The sequence below is a fragment of the Artemia franciscana genome, chromosome 1, assembly GCF_032884065.1.
Source record: "Artemia franciscana chromosome 1, ASM3288406v1, whole genome shotgun sequence".
Taxonomy (NCBI): Eukaryota; Metazoa; Arthropoda; class Branchiopoda; order Anostraca; family Artemiidae; genus Artemia; species Artemia franciscana.
In genome coordinates, this window is record NC_088863.1 from 48,433,408 (window position 1) to 48,455,454 (window position 22,047).

General features: G+C 33.6%; 2 long non-coding RNA genes across 2 annotated transcripts in view; one reads left to right on the top strand and one right to left on the bottom strand.

The window, feature by feature from the left end:
• Nucleotides 1-22,047, top strand: part of LOC136030896 (uncharacterized) — a 44,463-nt gene that overhangs the window by 14,697 nt on the left and 7,719 nt on the right. Inside the window, exon 2 of the long non-coding RNA XR_010618387.1 lies at nucleotides 1,699-1,887. This is a non-coding gene — a long non-coding RNA (uncharacterized LOC136030896). The remainder of the gene's footprint in view (nucleotides 1-1,698; nucleotides 1,888-22,047) is intronic.
• Nucleotides 1-22,047, bottom strand: part of LOC136030904 (uncharacterized) — a 60,888-nt gene that overhangs the window by 14,115 nt on the left and 24,726 nt on the right. The gene's annotated exons all lie outside the window — the stretch shown is intronic.

A 22,047-nucleotide genomic window follows, 5' to 3' on the forward strand; every position in this document is an offset into this window, starting at 1 on the left:
TTTCATCGTATTTTTGCAGATACAGAAACTGCTGAAGACTTGAAGAAGTCTCTTCCGTTGAGTCGCTTGGGGGTTTAAAAGTTTTCCCTGAGCTCTTTGCTCTTCCGGCCTCGTCACGAATGCCATATGAGCTTTTAGCTCCTGTTTACTTTTGGTGCTATTTATTATTTGCTGTATATTGGGCCAAAGATTAAAGGACTTTTTGAGCAAAACTGACTTACTGAGACTACACAGGAGGGGCACAAGCCTGATTATCTACGTTGGGTTTTTCATAATCATGGGCTATATATCAACTAGGTTCTTTTGATTGTTTATTATTTCTTTTTTTTTTTACTATTTGGGTTATAGTTTAGACAGCATGTGTTTCACCCCAAAACACTCCCTATCTTCTTTTCCAGGTGCTATATTCTAAGAAAACTAATGACATGTACTTATTAATGTGCTCTATAATTTAGTTAAAAAAATTAATCTGATATTATGTCTGGAAACATTTGAACTAGAGGAGGGAGAGCAAGATCCCTCAACTCGTAGGAAATTCATTACTAACTACAAAATCCCTCAAAAGCGTTAACAGAAGGTATTTTGACAAACATTCGTAATTTTTGACAGAAGATGGTAAAGTTGATAATTTTTTGTAAATTAATGTTGCTTTTCGGCTTCAAATGTCAACTGCACTAAAGTGCTAAGGCGGAGAAAGTTGGAGTCTGCCTGCCCCCATCCGCTGAAATACTAACTTTACTCTAATTTTTGGAGCCTTCTTCTTCAGGCTTTCAAGTACTTTGATTATTAATTACTGACCTTCATGTGAGATCAGCCTAGTAATTATCTCGGGTATGTAATGCAAAATATTTCTTATTAAATATAATTATTAAATCTATGTTGAAGTGCTTGACTCTCCGCTCTTATCAAGCTACCAAATTCCTTTGTTAAAAATAAACACTTTTTTTTGTCATTTAGCGTCCTCAGTATAAGTTTAGAGGACGAATAACCCGAATAAGTTTAGAAGAATATGCTGCTCAGATGTATTGACACTAGGTTTCGCTATTCAAGACAAGTAGTAACGTTTGTCAGACCACAAGCATAGAAAAAAAAAAACTGCATCCATTTCTTGTGAGAGCTTCAGAGAATTCCCCTCACCCTCAGTTCAATAATTCCTTTAATGTTGGCTTGCTCCCCCTCCCCTTGTCTAACAAAACCATATTTGAAAGTTTCAAATTCCAACTCTTTGCCATGAAGCAAAGGAGGCTATACTTGAGAAAACTAATGCTTTTGAAATGGTCACTTCTGAAGAGAAAAGATTTTCTCCATTCCCTTCAATTGGATTGTATATTCATGCTCACGTCGAAAATAGTCTTACGTTCTTTTTATCCGTAAGGAAAACATTTGCTCAAATGCTTTTCGTATGAGTAACAGTTAAGTGTAAAGTGGAGCCCTGCATCCTTGTGACCATCTGAGCAAGTCGTATTTGTTAGTTTAATATACAAATTTTAATGTGTCTGTTTTAGTGCTCCATGTACTTTTTGCCCATAAAATAAGATACCTTACCAATAAACCAATAAACTAAACTATTTTTCTTTAGTACCAATAAACTAAAGTATTTTCTTTGATATTCTGAAAGTAAAACTATCTGTTCATGTGTATAGTCATCTAATTATTTTGATTTATTCATTTTAGATTAATAACGTTGTTATATTTCAGTACAACGGCGAAAAGTGGACTCTCTTGGATAGATTTCAAATCAACCATCCTATGACGTTGAAAGAATTCATTGAGGATTTTGAAAGAAATTTAAGTTGAAGATTTCGATGTTGTCTCAAGGAGTTTCCCTTCCCTTCTCTATTCTTTCTTTATACAAACCGCCGCCCGGGAAGAGATAATGCAAATGCTGTAAGTAGTTTTTTAGTACTATAAGTAGAGTAGGTACTGTAAGTAGACTTCACTATTATCTACTCATCTATTATGGAGTTTCTCTGTCGCACTCATTAGATAAATTCATGAGATACCCTCAACAGCAGAGTTCAGCTCTTAAATAAACACAAGAAAACTGGACTGAGAGGGTTCTGACTTTCAGATATCACGTGCACTAGGTGGCGCGTGCAAACCATGGTGAAAATTTGCGACGTGCGATGGGACTGTCCTAGGTGTTCGTGGACTGTGGCACAAGCGGAGGAACGATTTTTTTTATTTTTTTTTTTATTTATCTTGTGTTTGATGGAACGCTCAGGAGTTAAATCAAGACCTAGTAGAAGTAGCGATAATAAAAAATAAATTTTTGTGTTAAAAAAGACAAAAATTGTTTTGTTCCTTTCCATGAAATTTTAACGTTGACACGATTTTCTTCATAATTTACTTCTTTTTTTATCAAAAGAATGTATTTCTATATATTCATATTTTTAAATTGTTTCTTTACTTTATGCATCACATGTCAGGTGGATCTCCTGGGATTTGAATAAAGGGCTAGTAGTTTTGGTGATAGTAAAACATAAATTGAAGTGCTAAAAAAAAAATTGGCAAGATACAAATAATTACAGATGTGTAATCTCTTGTGGCATTGTCATTGTGTGTATCTATATGTTATTATGTTTTATCCATTTTTTTATATAACTTTTTTTGTATAAATAATCTGTTTTTCTTTTTCTTCTTTTCTTATGCTTTGGTCGAAGGACTTCACTTGTCCGTTACGACCTCTTCTTCCTGTTGGTGAACGGGCCTCAAAAAATGTTTTCATCACGAGGTTCCAATTCCAAAATTTGTATGAGGGTAAACGGATTGCGTACAGTCCTTTCAACCCTTTGACTTCAAAATGACACTAGCAATCCTTCTTTGTCATCTTTTCCTCCCTTCTGTTTGGTTTGTGGGAAGTGTGAGTACTCGTGCTGCCTGTTCCCAGCAGTTTCAAACAGTCCGTGGTAACGAACTGTAGTAAGGAGCGACCCGGCTCTATAGTAACCAAAACTCTAAAAATGGAATTTTGATATCAGTAGCTGCATCAAAAGAATCGCATTTTAATGCTTATTTCAAATATATAAGTTTCATCAAGTTTAGTCTTACCCATCAAAAGTTAAGAGCCTGAGAAAATTTGCCTTATTTTAGAAAACAGGTGAAAACACCCCCTAAAAGTCGTAGAATCTTAACAAAAATTACACCATCAGATTCAGCGTATCAGAGAACCCTAATGTAGAAGTTTCAATCTCCTATCTACAAAAATGTGGAATTTTGTATTTTTTGCCAGAAGGCAGATCACGGATGCGTGTTTATTTGTTTTTTTTTTTTGTTTTTTTTTCAGGGGTGATCGGATCGACCCAGTTGTCCTAGAATGTTGCGAGAGGAATCATTCTAACGGAAATGAAAAGTTCTTATGCCTTTTTTAAGTGACCAAAAAAGTTAGAGGGCACCTAGGCCCCATCCCACGCTAATTATTTTCCCAATGTCAACAGATCAAAATTCTGAGATAGCCATTTTATTCAACGTAGTCGGAAAACCTTATAACTATGTCTTTGGAGACGACTTACTCCCCCAGAGTCCCCGTGGGAGGGGCTACAAGCTACAAACTTTGATCAGTGCTTACATATAGTAATGGTTATTGGGAAGTGTACGGGCGTTTTCAGGTGGATTTTTTGGTTGGGGGAGGGGTTGAGAAGAGAGGGATATTCTGGGGAGCTTTCCATCAAGGAATTTGTCATGGGGTAAGAAAATTTCCGTGAAGGGAGCGCAGGATTTACTAGCATTACTTGAAAAAAAACAATGAAAAAATAAATATGAAACAGTTTTTTTTCAGCTGGAAGTAAGGAGCACCATTAAAACTTAAAATGAAAAGAAATTATTACCCATATGAGGGGCTCACCTCCTCCTAATACCTCGCTCTTTATGCTATAGTATTTTTAGTAATTTCAACTATTTATTCTACGGCTTTTGTGATTCATGGGTCATTCTTAATGAGCTGGGACGAAATTATATCTTTTACTAATAAAAAAATTCGTAAAAAAGTTATAAGTTATGTTACCTTTTTAATTAACCAAAAATTAGAGGGCAACTAGGGTTCCTCCCCCGCTCTTTTCTTATCAAAATCATTCGATCAAAATTATGAGAAAGCCATTTAGCCAAAAAAAAGGAATATGCAAATTTCTTTTTAATTATTCCTCTGCGGACAGCCAAAATCAAAACATGCATTGATTCAAAAACGTTCAGAAATTAAATAAAAAAACAAGTTTTTTTCAACTGAAAGTAAGGAGTGACATTAAAACTTAAAACGAACAGAAATTACTTCGTATATGAAAGGGGCTGCTTCCTCATCAACGCCCCGCTCTTTACGCTAAAGTTTTTTTACTGTTTTAAAAAGAAGAGTTGAGAGAAAGAGTCAAACTTTAGTTTAAAGAGCGGGGCGTTAATGAGGAAGCAGCCCCTTTCATATACGAAGTAATTTCTGTTCGTTTTAAGTTTTAATGTCACTCCTTACTTTCAGCTGAAAAAACTTTTTTTTATTTGTTTAATAAGACCTAGAGGCCGGTTGGTACCAACACGGCTCTTCCTACTCACTCTCGCTCTCTTCTGCACAGTAGATCTTCATTAATAAACCAGCTCATTTTCCATTGTCTTTTTCATGGTGAAAATGTAATGGAATCACAAGACAAAGTTGATATCACTTAGAAACTCCAGAATCTCCGAGAAAATCAGAGTTGTAGAGCTCTTTGATAATGGATTTTTAAGTTTAGGGCTGCTATAGTAAACTGCAATCCTTGGTCTCTTTTCTTATCTGCGAGCTTTTTTCTTTTTGGAAAAAGGTCGTGACAATCAAATTGAATATGTTGAAGAGATTCTTCCTGCTGGTAGCAAAACCTGCACAATGGACTTTGCGACTGCTTGGCATTATGTTTTTCTTTATTTAAGTAAACTGACCCAGCTCTGATTCGAAAATATATATTGCTGGCCAATATAGGTATAAATGGGAAAGAAATCTGTGTAGATAATTTGGTCCAAATACGGTTAGTTCTGGTCCCTATTATATCCTTTATAGTTTTCTTTTTTGACTCCGAATATTTGCTATCTGCTACCTGTTTTACAGTCTCATCTGCTACCTCATTTCCTTTGATTCCACAGTGGCTGGGTATGTGCTGGAACTTAACTTCTATTCGTTTTCTGAAAAATTATAGAAGGAAATTCCTAATTGCTGATAAATCACAGTCAGGAGCTTCCCAATTTATTTTTGAGACTAGATGGGGCACAGATTTTGAGTCACTAAGAATAACGACTTTTTTATGGTTGGAGGTATTACAAGAGAGTATTTAGAGCGATTTCAGTGGCTTTCAGTTCTGATGATAGGACTGAGGAGCCATCAGAAAGTCTGAGGAGGAGTTTCAAATTGAAATCTGGCATGAATACGCCTGCACCTGTCTTCCCTTTTCTTAGCGATCCATCTTTATATATTTCAAGGCAATCTAGGTAATTCATTTGTTTACACCTTAAAATTAGCTGAATTATTAACTGTTGTGGAAGATTATCCTTACTGTTAGGAATCAGCTCGAGAATGACTTGAGGGGCAACCATTCTCCAAGGGGAGGGAAAATCTGGTATAAGTAGAGGATTAGATACAGTCTCACTTGTGCAATTCAAAATAGTTTCTTTGAACAGCTTAACTCCAGAGGGTAGTTTTTGGGATATGCTTTTTAGGTCTACGAGAAGTGTGGAAGTAACAATGTGTTTAGGGCCAAAAGCTTGGGTCTTCGTGAAGTATTTTGCTGATAGACTATTCATTCTCTCTTCTATTTTTGGGACCCCAGCAAATCCCCTCAGGGTGTCAACTGGAGTATGGCTGGGAGACTATCCTAATAGCTGAATTTTGGAGGGTTTCAAGTATTCTAAGGTGCTTTTGTGATGTTGCATCATAAGCCTGGATTCCATATTCAATTATCCCTCGTAGGTGTAATTTGTAAAAATCTATCAGAGTTTTGGAGGAGGATCCCAAGAGGTCTCTTCCATTCGCTTCATTAGAACCAGTCTCTTCAAAAAAGAGGTTTTCGTGGCCTCCAAATGTGTTTGCTATGTTAACTTCTTGTCAAAGTGGACTCCCAGGATCTTTGCTGAAGTTGCAACTTCTAGAGTTCTTCCACTTATCCTGATCTCTGGATTTGTGAGGGATTTCTTTCCCTATGGAAAACTATGACCTTTGCTTTTTCGGTGGGTAATGGGACTCCATGATCCTTGGAATACTGGTGAATTTCTTCAAGAGTTGTTTTTGCTGATTTTGAGGCTTCTTCTATGCTGTTGTTTTTGTAGTATGTTAGTAGGTTATCAGCAAACATGCCTCTAATATCAACGGTTGTGGAGGTCTTAAGGTCAGATACAAATAAAAGGAAAAGAAGAGTGCTTAAAATTGCCCCCTACGGAAGGCCACGTTTCATCAATCGAGGGGATGAAAGTTCCTTCCCTACTCTTACATAGAAAGTTTGTCCCTCTAAATAACTTTCAACAGAAAGGCTTATTTTATTGGGAATCCAAACTTTAGCATCTAAATAACTTTTAACAAAAAGGGTTATTTTTGATTTCATCTTTTTATGGCATACATTATTGTAAGCTCCTTCAAAATCATACAAGACTTCCACGGATATTTTTCCTTCTTCAAATCCTGTTTTTATAAAAAATTTTAATCTGACCATGTTATCTAGTGTGCTGTGATGTTTCCTGAAGCCTGTCTGCTCAGCCTGAATCAACTTGTTCTTTTCCATAATCCATTCTAGCCTTTTGTAGACTATTTTCTCTAATAATTTTCCCAGGCAGAGTAATATAGAAATAGGTCGGTAGGACTTAGTGTCATTGCTCGGCTTCTGCATCTCGAAGACTGTTTTAATGATGGTGGGTTTCAATATCTGCGGGAAAGTACTATTAAGCCAACACTGGTTAAATACCATTAATATTCTTATTCTGAATTCTTCAGGGCGTTTTATTAGCCACAGGTTGTCTACCTTGTCGACTCCAGGCGTTGAAGGAATATTCAGATTCTGAATATCCACATTTAATTCATCTTTTGCAAAGGCTTTCAGTAAGTCATCTTGATGACGCAAAGATTTGGGTTGTTGTCCTTCATCTATGTACTTTGAAGTTGGAAACTTCAGGGGGGCACTCAAAAGCATTTGCTAGGGCCTCAGCCTTTTCTTTTTCAGTTTGCAACCTGACTCCTTCCTGTTCCAGAGGGTAACCTTGATCCTGCCTTTTGATTCGATTGCCGTTCATGCGGGCTATAAAGTGGTGAATTTTCTTTGGAGGTAGCTTTGGGTCAAAGTTAGATGAGAAATTGGACCTTGCTGTCTTCTTTGCTTCTCCTATCGTTCTCTTAACAATAGCCTCTGCCTTCCTGACATTCAATTGAAGGAGACCTATTCTGTTTCCTTAGTGCCACTCTCTTTTGTCTCACTGCCACCTCGCAATCCTTGTTCCACCAGCGCTTTGGTGGATGGCTTTCTATTGCCTTTCTGAATCCTTTGGTCTTAGATATAGGAAAATCACCTGCTTTCAGAATAGTAATATTAAGCAGGGTGGCAGCTTCTTTTGGATTCTGACATGCATCTACTTCAATGTTATTATGTATCCACAGAAAATTCTTGAGCCTTGGCCAATTTGCTTTTATATTTAGGAATCGAGGTGATACCTGACGCGGGGATGCCATGTATATTCTGTGGTAGCCACAACACTGTGCTGGGTAGAGAATTCAGAGTGGCGAAACCCTATATAGGCCAGTGTATTCTCCTGATGAGCCCTTATGTTGGGTGTTGCCTCTGAATTATTTGTCTATATTATTTTTCTATTTTTTGGTAAATGACGACTTATACTTATTGACGACATGACTGCCTGTCCATGGATTATTCTTTATGGTTGATTGTGTGTGGCTATGCTGTTTGACCTATGTGATTGTATGGATGAATAGGGTTAAGGCCTCATTCATGTGCTGGTTTATATTAATCACTAATTTAGGAAAACAGTCTTCCTTTTCTCCTTCTGTCTCTCTCTTTTTTTTGTGTTTGTGCTGTAGCATTGGTGATTTCTCTTTTCATGATATATATATATATATATATATATATATATATATATATATATATATATATATATATAGTGGCAGATGTTTTCAGTTTGTTTTTTTTTGGTTGGAGGGGGGGGGGGAAGTTAATGGTGGCTACGTGGAAGGATCTTTCCATGGAGAAATATGAAAAGTTTCCAACTGAAAACTATCCAATATGAAAAGTTTTTTCAACTGAAATTAAGGAGCGGCGTTAAGACTTAAAACGAACAGAATTTATTACGCAAATGAGGGGTTCACTTCCTCGTAATACCTCGCTCTTTACGCTAAAATATTTTAGTAATTTCAACTATTTATTCTACGGCCTTTGTGATTCAGGAGTCATTCTTAAGGAATTGGGACAAATTCAAGTTTTATTATAAAGAGCGAGGTATTGACGAGGGGGTGAACCCCCTCATATACGTAATAAAAACATACGAATATAGAAGTTCGTTAAGTAAGTTAATTCGTAAGTTACGTATATTTTGTACTAATGAAAACGTTCGTAAAAATTAAAAGTGCTAGCTGCCTTTTTAAGTTATAAAAAATTAGACGGTAACCAGGCCTCCTCCCCCACTCGTTTTTTTTCAAAATCCTCCAACTAAAACTATGAGAAAGCCATTTAGCCAAAAAAAAATTAATATAGAAATTTCATTTTAATTATTTATGCGCGGAGAACCAAAATCAAAATATGCATTAATTCAAAAACGTTCAGAAACTCCAATTTTTGGTCACTTAAAAAGACATTAGAACTTTTAATTTCCGTTAGAATGTGCCCTCTCGCGACATTCTAGGACCACTGAATCGCTACTGCCACCCCTGGAAAAAAAGAAACAAACAAAAAAAAACAAATAACATGCTTCCGTGATCTATCTTCTGGCAAAAAATGTAAAAGTCCACATTTTTGTAGATAGGAGCTTGAAACTTTTACATTAAGGTTCTCTGACACGCTGAATCTGATGGTGTGATTTTTGTTAAAATTGTATGGCTTTTAAGGGGTGTTTCCCCCTATTTTGTAAAATAAGGCAAATTTTCACAAGCTCGTAACTTTTGATGGGTTGGACTAAACTTGATGAAACTCATAATGTTTAAAATCAGCATTAAAATGCGATTCTTTTGATGTAACTATTGGTAGCAAATTTATATTTTTTAGAGTTTCGGTTGCAATTGAGTCGGGTCGCTGCTTACTACAGTAAGTATATGTATACGTAATTACACGTACAGTAAGTATATACACTGTACTTACTGTATATGAATGAACTTTATTACCCGTAAAAGTATAAAAAACACAAAGTACGGAGTATTATAAATAAACAAAAAAAAAACGATAAACAGTGAAGAAAAAAAAAACAAAAAACAAATTCAAACTAACAAAAGACAACATGGACTAATTAACCAGTATAAATATGGAATAAAGCTGCAGATGGTCATAAACGTGAATGAAGCTTATAGTCTTTTTACATAAATCATCACTGGAAGACCGAGTCCGAGAAGGCACATCAATTAAACCAAATCGGCCAATAATTTTTTTCGGTGCCATCTAGGAAGCCGGATGAGGAATTTGCAATATCTGAAATAAGCTGTACACAGCGTATGTCGATCTTTTTTACGAAACAGATAAGCCATGCCTGATAAAAACAAAAGCACAGGGGTGCATTAAGCGTTATAAATCATGCACAAACCGTTGCGGTTGTAACGGCTCTTGTTTGGGGATATTTTTCCGTAAGCGACGCGTAGATTTTTCAACGCTTGATTCACTAGGGATGAACATGTAGTGAAAAGTGTTGGGCCGAAACACAGACCAAGCCAACTAACTAAAGAAGAACATCTGCAGTCCCAGTAACGAATGGAGCGACTGCATAAGGGCTATTAAAACAAACAAACTCACATTTAGACGCATTAACTGACAGTCCAATCATAGATAGTTCATTGGTTGATATAGTAAATTTAGAAAGCAATCCACGGTGAGTCCAGGCAACAAGAAGAACGTCATCTGCATATGCAATAAAAGACAAACCGAACTTCTAAGGGGACGCAGGCACGGTGCAAGCACGCATTTAAATACGCTAGAGACAATACGGCACCTTGCCAAACTCCCTTATTAATTTTTACCAAGTCAGATATTTGGCCATTCCAGGTAGCTTGAAGTTAAGACTTTGAATACCAAGAAGACAATAAACTTAGTACGGAAGGATTAACACCTAAAGACGCGAGGAAAAATAGAGCCTGAGACTGCACAATATTGTCGAAAGCTCCGGAAATATCAACAGTAAGACAGTATAAAGACATTTTAGTTTTTACGGCATATTTCATGAGTCGGCTTAAAACATGATGTGCATGGGAGCAAACGAAACTTTTCCGAAAACCAAATTGAAAAGGCGTAAAATCACAATTCGACTCATTTTCTGGTAGTAACAAATGTTCAAGCAACTTACTTAAGAAACACGATACTGTAATGGGACGATAATTCACGCATGACGTGGGGTCCTTGCCTTGTTTTTGAATAGACGTTACACGGCCACAAAGCAAACTATCAGGAACAAGCGACTGTGCTAAGTAAGACTGGAAAAATATTTGTAGATGGTTAAGTAGAGCAGGACAATCATAATCGAAAAATCGGTAAGAAAGGCCGTCACCATCAAAGCTATTTGAACGCTTATTTTTTCTTAAAGCCCGGCGAATTTCAGATATTGCTACAGGCTGGACATGAGCCTGCGGGAGACGGTATGGTAAAAGTGGTTTAAGCAACTTATAATAAAAAGACTGAAGAAAACTATTAAATACACTGAACACACGCTTATAATGATCAACAAAATTAGCTAGCTGGAGAAAAGATAGGGTAGATGGGGAACATTACGCACTATTAATAACCTTATTCCAGGAGGCCTTATCGGTGGGGCCTGGCCATGCATTCAAGCGTGCTCTCTTTAAATTGGCCTTATATTCAAGTTTACACTTTTGTTTCACAGAGAAAACAGCTCCGGGCGTTGGTCGGTCACATGATATCCACATACGTAGCCAAAATGTGGCTTTTTTCTTAGCACTTGTTACTTCAGGATCAACGTTCTAATTAGGCTTTCTTGTACCAATCCTAACTTTATCCACAGGCACGGCAGCTTTGGAAGCTGATTTAAGGCAATGGACAATTTGATAATAATAGCAATTTAGGTCAACTCTACTTGAAGGCGAGGAAACTGACATTTGCAGCAGGTGATATGGCACTTTTATGGTCGACAGTAAAGCAGTTAGCGTAGCAAGGTATATTGGGAAATTAGCACGATCCCAGTTCTTCGTATGCCACCTCGGCTGAGCCGAAAGTGTTTTGCCAGATAGCTCACAGGACAAATCACAGCTAAGAATAAGGTGATCGTCATCAATCATTCCTTTATCCACCCTGACAATCGATGATATTAAGCTTGAACTGGAAGAGATCACGTGATCCAGGTTCGATTTTGAACAGCCTCTGTTATGAATATACGTGAAAGGGAGGCTCTTAAGTGCAACGTGATATATACTAGGTAGTGATTCTAGAAAGAGAATTTATCTATCGGAGGTACCAAGAATGTCACAGTTAAGGTCACTAGCTAAAACCCAATTTAGGTCTTTTAAACGTAGACTTTCAAGTAGAGACTTTAAACTGGAGCAACATTTAGCGAAAGATGTGAACGATGCTATAGAACATCGATCACAAGGTAAGTAAACATTTATAAAGGTGGTACTGTCACATTGAATTGCTAAGATGTTATCATCACAGTGAATCACCGAGGGCATTGATGGGGAACGGAAAAAATTGCTAGGCCACCGGAAGGGCGGCCTCTAGTTTTCTTGGCCTCTTGCGAAAAAAAATGGTGGACAGAAGATCGCTTCAGGCTAGAAATGTTTGATTTGGTCAAAAGATGTTCTTGCAAAATCACTATGTCATGGACTAATAATTCATTAATTAACAAGTCTGTGTCTTTTGTGCCGTTAATATTGAGAGAAGCAAAACTTAAAATAGTGGCTTGGTTCATTTTGGAGCAGAGTTCAGAGTGCGCTTGATCATTGGGCAATTCATACTAAAAGGAAACATGAGCTTTGCCGCAGTTGGCACATTTCGGAGCCTCTAAGCAAGCAATCTTTAGTATTGGAATGGCATCCAGAACATTTAGAGCACTTCATCTCATTCGGGGCACATGGACAGTGAGCTAACGAATGATGGATACTTTGGCATCTAAGACATCGTCTGGTTATTTCTTTGTATTCCAATATTATAAAAGACTCGCAACCCAAGCGCACACCTGTAGCGATGGCATATTTTAGTGCAGCGGAATCATGGAACTCTAAACGGAATGTATGAGAAGAGCCAATCTGGCTGGCCTCAACAAGAACGCTATCGGGAGGTCCCCTAATTACTCCAAAAGGTTTGCGATTAATCATTTTAGAAAGAATATTTGGATAGCTCGCAACAGCAGATGCGGCAAGAGAATTGGCGGAAACTTTATCCCACGTAACAACAACTCATCTTTTCCTTACCGGATCGGACTTTACCGACACAATTCCGTCATGTTCGGCGAAAGAATCAAGCTTTTCCTTGCGAGAAACGGGGTTTCTTAGTTCTTGAGACGGATATTTAAGAACAACGGCGCACGACTGTTTGCGATTGGTACCCTTACTATCTGAAACCAAAGAACTATTTATAGCCGTTGTTGGACTACTGAGGTGAGCAAGCGATTTTAACTGATCAAGGCACTGGTCGACTTTGGTGGTGAGGATAGAATAAGCTGACGGTGGAATACTAGGGACTTCAGAGGGGGATTTGATCACGAACTCTGGAATATCAATATTTTCTGCAGAGCACCGAGAAAGAGTAGTGATTATGTCCGACAATGAACTATTCTTAGCACTGGGTCCCGAACGACGAGATATAGGCTCATCTGGGAAGCAATTGCTATATAAAAGTTTCTTAGTGCAAAGAACATCTTCATACGGGAAAAAATCACTAGCGTATCTCAGAATAGACTGAAGGTCCAATCCCTCATCGAGATTGTACTGAGCAAAATTCAAAACTGGGCAATAATAGAGCGTACTGGTATTCCAATTGTCCATGATAAGCAAATTTCACTCACGACTCGGCATCAGTCCAAAAACAATTAAGCAAAAATGGTATATCCACAAAGAAATTCTCAATAAGCACACTTATGAAATGATCCACATATATATACACATATATGATTATATATATACATATATATAATCGTATATGATTAATTGTTATGATATGATTATAACCTATTGTGATAATAACTATAGTTTTAAAGGTCCTTTATAACTATAATAACTATAGTTTTAAAGGTCCCTGAGTCATTCCTTTATTGACGGCATTATCAGTTATTGTTCAACATAAATGAAAGGAAAATTCATTGTTCAACTAATTATTTTATATTGACTTTATTTAGTGTCTCTGCCCGATTTTTGCTTTTTCACGCTCACCCTTTTTGCCCTAGTTTATGAGGACTAGGCTACGGTTTGAGTAAAACAATAAGGTACGGTCTGATGATAAAAGCTATTCTCAGGTTTGAATATTGGAAAGAGGATGGGTCTATGAGAATTTTCTTATGATTGGGGAGGGGGAGCAACAGTTAAGCCATAATTTTGCAAGGGGATACCATCTACCCTGATTTAGTGCCATGAAAAAATCTTGCAAACCTGGAGGGAGAAGATTCCTTATCTTGTAAGCGGGTTTGATTATAACTAAATATGAACTAGTTGTGATTCAGTTTTTTTTTGCCAGAAACAAATCGGCTGAACTAGCTAAAATTGAAAATAACGTAAAGAAACTTAAAACTTCGGAATCCTAAAACTTAATTCAGCTGACAGGGGGTTGAAAGAAGTCCCTGTAGATCACAGCAGTTTTTCGACTTTCTGCACCATATTCTGATATTCTGTACGTGTCAGAATATATTTTGACATGACCCAAAATATTTCACTTACACTGCTCAGTTACTCAAAGTGGCGGAAAACACAAATCAATATAACTTGGCCAAGTCATACTTTGAAACTGTCAGTGATTTCAGGAATTGGTCATATATGGCAACCGTGAGTGCTATAATTTGCTTAGAAGCTTGCTATAGGCTCCTATGCATGGTCAATTTAATCATCAAGAATGCTTTATGTTGAAAAAAATAGTTAAAGTCTGTAAGCTATGAAAATAAAAAGTCCGATAATTGTGGCATTAAAATTTGCTTTTTTTATAATGTATTGCTTGTTGAGTTGCAATATCGTTTATTGGATTAGTACACTTGATTTATAGTTCTACACGGTACATCGGTACTATGCAATACTGTATTGTACCACAATAAATTAGTTTGAAGTGTATATCATCTAAATTTAAGCGGTACCCCTTTTTAATTTTTGTCTTCTGGGCCAATCCTATGGGCCGTAAAGATATGATTTACTGTTTAATTTAATTGAAATTTGAATAAGTATTTAGAGTAGTGTTTAATTAGTAACTAGCAGTTAGCTTGTCGGGTGATAGACATAAAAAACGTAGCATATACTCTTTTGGGAGATTCGGGAAGGATCGTTCTCCGAAATTACCCTTCGTCTTTTATAGAAACTGGACATTCGAATTAGTCTAGAATCGCTTTTGCTCTCCAAAATTTACTTTTAGTTAAAGAAAATATATTATCAATATTTTGTTTTTACCACCAAAAATTGAACTTGAACCCGTAACCACAAGATTGGGAGTATTATGTTCTACCTACAGATTTAATGGCTTTTTAAGTTAGTTTTATATCTTTAGAGTATTTATGTTTAAAAATAAAACAGTTTTCTCTGGAGTTCGGGAGCCTTACCGTAACTCTATATTAAATAATCAACCGTAATGAATATGTTTCAAGACTATTTCGGTTAGACTATTTCATTTTATGGAGAAGCTAGCTATAGATGGCTGTCCAGTTCAGGTGATGATGATATTGCACGTCAGTTTTTTCTTTCAAATATTGTCAAAAATACATAGGGATTGTTTTCTTCCTTATAGATGTATAATATCAAAAGCATGTATGTGGGAGTCATAGATATATATATATATATATATATATATATATATATAATATATATATATATATATATATATATATATATATATATATATATATATATATGTATATATATATATATTATATATATATATATATATATATATATATATATATATATATATATATATATATATATATGTATATATATATATATATATATATATATATATATATATATATATATATATATATATATATATATATATATGTATATATATATATATATATATATATATATATATATATATATATATATATATATATATATGACTCCCACATACATGCTTTTGATATTATACATCTATAAGGAAGAAAAAAATCCCTATGTATATTGTCAAAAATACATAGGGATTGTTTTCTTCCTTATAGATGTATAATATCAAAAGCATGTATGTGGGAGTCATATATATATATATATATATATATATATACCTATATATATAAAAATAAGTTGTCTGTCTGTGGATCTGTCTGTGGATCAGGTGACGTCATGTTTCTGTGTTGACTGACGTCATGTTTTCGACTGACGAAATTACAGACCGGGACATCGGGACACAAATGACGACCGGGACACCGGCACATAGGGAATATAAATGACGACCGCGACACAAGGAATGTTCGATTAGCAATCACCATCAACAAAGCACCGGGACACAAATGACGACCGGGACACAGGGAGTATAAATGACAACCAGGACATAAGTATAAGAAATTAAAAACTAAAAAAAGGGTAAAAACTACAAAAAAACTAAAAAGAAAAAAAACTAAAAGTAATAAGAAACTTAAAAAGCTAAAAAGCTAAAAAAAAAAACAAAAAAACTAAATCCTAAAAAAAGACTAATTCAAAAACGAATCTATATACAGACCGGGACACAAATGACGACCGGGACATGACGACCGGGACACAGGGACACAACTACAACAGGGACGCCGGGGGGCTCAGGGGGATGTATAAATGACGATGGCGTTACAGGGAATCGTCGATTAGCAATCACCATCAACAAAGCTTAAGGGCAATCATTAGAATCATGAGGTATAGATCTGAATACGGATTGTTTTCCCATGGACAATTATATGTTGTATGTTCAAGAGTCGTTAAATCTGACATTCTATTTATGTGCACAGAAAATGGGACAGCAAAGAATGTTGTATATTCACAAGTTTTACGTAGTTAAAAACATATATAAATATATATATATATATATATATATATATATATATATATATATGTATATATCTATATATATAAAAATAAGTTGTTTTTCTGTCTGTCGACTGACGTCATGTTTGTGTGTCGACTGACGTCATGTTTGTCGACTGACGTCATTATAAGGATTGAGCTGTATGTCGTCATGAAGTTGTTTGTTGTCTGACGTCATGTTTTTCGACTAACGAAACTACAGACCGGGACACCGGGACACAAATGACGTGTTATGTCTGTTATAACGTAATAGAGAAAACAATCTTGACAGGGCCTTTTGAGGGTGAGGCTTTTCTTATTCCACGCATTCTCATGATTCCAATGGATCTGCCTTTTCAACCTAAAAGATTGCAATTCCCAATTTGATTAGCATATTTAGTTTTCAGTCCAGAACCACTAAAGCTATTATGTAAATATCAAAAATATTTATGTTGTCTGAGCAATAATTTTTAGTTTTTATTTCAAAATAGAAAATTACGTGACAATTTTAGAATTATATCTATCTATCTATATATATAAAAATAAGTTGTCTGTGGATCTGTGGATCGTGGATCAGGTGACGTCACCTGAAAAAACTGGATCAGGTGAGGTCAAAACTGAAAAAACTAAAAAAAGGCAAAAACTACAAAAAAAACTAAAAACTAATAAAAAAAACAAAAAAGCTAAAAAACTAAAAAAACTAAAAAAAGGCAAAAACTGCAAAAAAAACTAAAAACTAATAAAAAAGCTAAAAAACTAAAAAAACTAAAAAAAGGCAAAATCTACAAAAAAACTAAAAACTAATAAAAAAAATAAAAAAGCTAAAAAACTAAAAAAACTAAAAAAACTAAAAAAAGGTAAAAAACTAAAAAAACTAAAAACTAAAAAAACTAAAAAAAAGGAAAAAACTGAAAAATAAGCTAAAATAAAGGTAAAAACCAATAAAAAACTAAAAAAAAAAACTGAAAAAACTGAAAAAAGGCAAAAACTACAAAAAAAACTAAAAACTAATAAAAAAAAGTAAAAACGCTAAAAACTAAAAAAAACTAAAAAAACTAAAAAAAGGTAAAAAACTAAAAAAAATAAAAAATAAAAAAAAACTAAAAAAAAGGAAAAAACTGAAAAATAAGCTAAAATAAAGGTAAAAACCAATAAAAAACTCAAAAGAAAAAAAGGAAAAAACTAAAAAAAATTTTCATCTAAAAAACTAAAAAAAACTAAAAAAGGTAAAAACTAAAAGAACTAAAAAAGAAAAAAATAAATGACGACACTCAAAGAGAAAGCGACCAGGACAAAAGGAATGTTCGATTAGCAATCAACAAAGCACCGGGATACAGGGAGTATAAATGACGACCAGGACATAAGTAAAAAAAAAAACTAACAAAACTAAAAAGAAGGTAAAAACTACAAAAAAACTAAAAAGAAAAAAAAACTAAAAACTAATAAAAAAACTAAAAAATCTAAAAATCTAAATAAACTAAAAAAGAAAAAAAAGGAAAAAAATAAAGGAGAAAAACAAAACTAAAAAACGAATGTATATACAGACCGGGACACCGGGATACAAATGACGACCGGGACACAGGGAATATAAATGACGACCGGGACACAGGGACACAACTACAACGGGGACACCGGGGGAAACAGGGGGATATAAATGACGACCGGGACACCGGGACAGGGAATGGTCGATTAGCAATCACCATCAACAAAGCTCAAGGGCAATCATTAGAATCATGAGGTATAGATCTGAATACAGATTGTTTTCCCATGGACCATTATAGATAGATAGATAGATAGATAAGTGTATTTCAAAAACCCGTGGGCCATATACACACAACATATAAATAAATAACAAACAAGCAAGGAAATTAACAACAGTACGAACACGCACAAAAAAACAGAATTCAACGCAAAAAGTACCAAATCTAACTACAAAAGAAATTAATCATATAAAACTTTTTCTTCTTATTAAAGATTTTTCTATATATACTCCCACTCGAAATATTGTGGTTGGGTTACTATTTTGTAGAATATATGTTGCATGTTCAAGAGTCGGTAAACCTGACAATCTATTTATATGCAAAGACAATGGGACAGCAAAGAATGTTGTATATTCGCAAGTTTTACGTAGTTAAAACCATATATATATATATATATATATATATATATATATATATATATATATATATATATATATATATATATATATATATATGTATATATATATATATATATATATATATATATATATATATATATATATATATATATATATATATATATATATATATATCTATCTATATTCACAGGTGGGACATAGGGACACAACTACAATGGCGCGTAACTATTATGGCGCGTAACGACTTACGCGCGCGGGGGGGCTTGGGGTATATATATATATACCTATATATATAAAAATAAGTTGTCTGTCTGTGGATCTGTCTGTGGATCAGGTGACGTCATGTTTCTGTGTTGACTGACGTCATGTTTTCGACTGACGAAATTACAGACCGGGACATCGGGACACAAATGACGACCGGGACACCGCCACATAGGGAATATAAATGACGACCGGGACACAAGGAATGTTCGATTAGCAATAACCATCAACAAAGCACCGGGACACAAATGACGACCGGGACACAGGGAGTATAAATGACGACCAGGACATAAGTAAAAAAAAATTAAAAACTAAAAAAAGGTAAAAACTACAAAAAAACTAAAAAGAAAAAAAAAACTAAAAACTAATAAAAAACTAAAAAGGCTAAAAAGCTAAAAAAAACTAAAAAATAAAATAAAATGAAAACGGAAAAAAAATGAAAAGTAAAGGAGAAAAACAAAACTAAAAAAAAAGAAAAAAAAGGTAAAAAACTAAAACCTAAAAAAAGACCAATTCAAAAACGAATGTATATACAGACCGGGACACAAATGACGACCGGGACACCGGGACATGACGACCGGGACACAGGGACACAACTACAACAGGGACGCCGAGGGGCTTAGGGGGATATATAAATGACGATGGCGACACAGGGAATCGTCGATTAGCAATCACCATCAACAAAGCTCAAGGGCAATCATTAGAATCATGAGGTATAGATCTTAATACGGAATGTTTTCCCATGGACCATTATATTTTGCATGTTCAAGAGTCGTTAAACCTGACATTCTATTTATATGCACAGACAATGGGACAGCAAAGAATGTTGTATATTCGCAAGTTTTACAGAGTTAAAAACATATATATATCTTCTATATATATAAAAATAAGTTGTCTGTCCGTTACGCCAGATTATATCTTCTATATATATAAAAGAAAACAAACTAAAATGTAAAAACTGGAAATAGCATAAATATTTCGAAATATTTTGATAATAGATTAAAGTAATTCGAAAAAAGAAAAATGGTAAAAAACTAAAAAGAAACTAAAAAGAAAAAAACTAAAAAATTAAAAATTAAAAAAATTAAAAAAAGAAAAACCTAAAAAGAAAAAACGTAAAAAATAAAAAAGATAAAAAACTAAAAAAAAAACTAAAAAAAGCTAAAAAACTAAAAAAAAAGAAAAAACTAAAAAAAAACTGGGAATTGCACAAATATTTCAATATATTTTGACAATAGATTAAAGTAATTCGAAAACCTTAAAACAGATACCCCAAATTTGAGGGTTAATATAAATTGTTGGAGCTTTAGCATGCTTGGCACGTAAAGATTTTTCCAAGAGTCAATGTTAGAATGAACATTGACAGATTGAAGAAAACAAATCAATAAAAAGAAAAAACTAAAAAAAAGAAAAAACTAAAAAAGAAAAAAAAAACTAAAGAAGAAACTGTATCTATATATATTATAAATCTATATATATAAAAATAAGTTGTCTGTCCGTTACGCCAGATTATATTTTCTATATATATAAAAGAAAACAAACTAGAATGTAAAAACTGGAAATTGCATAAATATTTCGAAATATTTTGACAATAGATTAAAGTAATTCGAAAAAAGAAAAATGGTAAAAAACTAAAAAAAAAATAAAAAGAAAAAACTAAAAAAAAAATTAAAAATTGAAAAAATAAAAAAAAGAAAAAACCCAAAAAGAAAAAACATAAAAAAATAAAAAAGATAAAAAACTAAAAAAAACTAAAAAAGCTAAAAAACTAAAAAAAAAGAAAAAACTAAACAAACTGGGAATTGCACAAATATTTCAATATATTTTGACAATATATATAAAAATAAGTTGTCTGTCCATTACGCCAGATTATATCTTCTATATATATAAAAGAAAACAAACTAGAATGTAAAAACTGGAAATTGCATAAATATTTCGAAATATTTTGACAATAGGTTAAAGTAATTCGAAAAAACAAAAATGGTAAAAAACTAAAAACAAAACTAAAAAGAAAAAACTAAAAAAAAACTAATTAAAAAATTAAAAAAAGAAAAAAACTTAAAAAGGAAAAATGTAAAAAAAATAAAAAGGTAAAAAACTAAAAAGAAAAAAAAACTAAAAAAAACCTAAACAGCTAAAAAAAAAAGAAAAAACTAAAAAAACTGGGAATTCCACAAATGTTTCAATATATTTTGACAAAAGATTAAGGTAATTCGAAAACCTTAAAACAGATACCCAAAATTTTGAGGTTTATTATCAATAAAAAGAAGAAACTTAAAAAAGAAAAACTAAAAAAGAAAAAAATAAGAAAAGAAAAAACTAAAAAAGAAAAAAAACTGAAATGAAACTGTATCTATATATCTATATAAATGACGACCAGGACACTCTAAGAGAAATTACAGACTGGGATACCGGGACACAAATGACGACCGGGACACAGGGAATATAAATGACGACCTGGACACAGGGATACAACTCCAACGGGGACGCCGGGGGCACAGGGGGATATATAGATGACGACGGGGACACAGGGAATGTTCGATTAGCAATCACCATCAACAAAGCTCAAGGGCAATCGTTAGAAAAATGCGGTATAGATATGAATACGAATTGTTTTCCCATGGACAATTATTATGTTGCATGTCCGCATATGACGTCTGAATTATTTCACACTAATACAAAAGAAGAAAAAAACTAAAAAAGGTAAAAACTACAAAAAAAACTAAAAAGAAAAAAAAACTAAAAAAGCTGAAAAACTAAAAAAAACTAAAAAAAGGTAAAAATCTAATAACTAAAAAAAAAACTGAAAAAAATAAAAAAAGGCAAAAACTACAAAAAAATAAAAACTAATAAAAAAATAAAAAAGCTAAAAAACTAAAAAAAACTAAAAAAAACTAACAAAAAGGTAAAAAACTAAAAAAAACTAAAAACTAAAAAAGAAAAAAGCTAAAAAAAAGGAAAAAACTGAAAAATAAAAGAGAAAAAGAAAACTAAAAAAATATGAATAAATATATATAAAAATAAGTTGTTTGTGGGTTATGTCTGTCTGTCTGTCTGTCGAGTGACGTCGTGTTTGTCCGCATATGACGTCTGAATTATTTCACACTAATACAAAAGAAGAAAAAAAACTAAAAAAGGTAAAAACTACAAAAAAACTAAAAAGAAAAAAAACTAAAAAAGCTAAAAAACTAAAAAAAACTAAAAAAAGGTAAAAAACTAAAAACTAAAAAAAACTGAAAAAACTAAAAAAAGGCAAAAACTAAAAAAAAAACTAAAAACTAATAAAAAAACTAAAAAAGCTAAAAAACTAAAAAAACTAAAAAAAGGTAAAAAACAAAAAAAAAACAAAACTAAAAAAGAA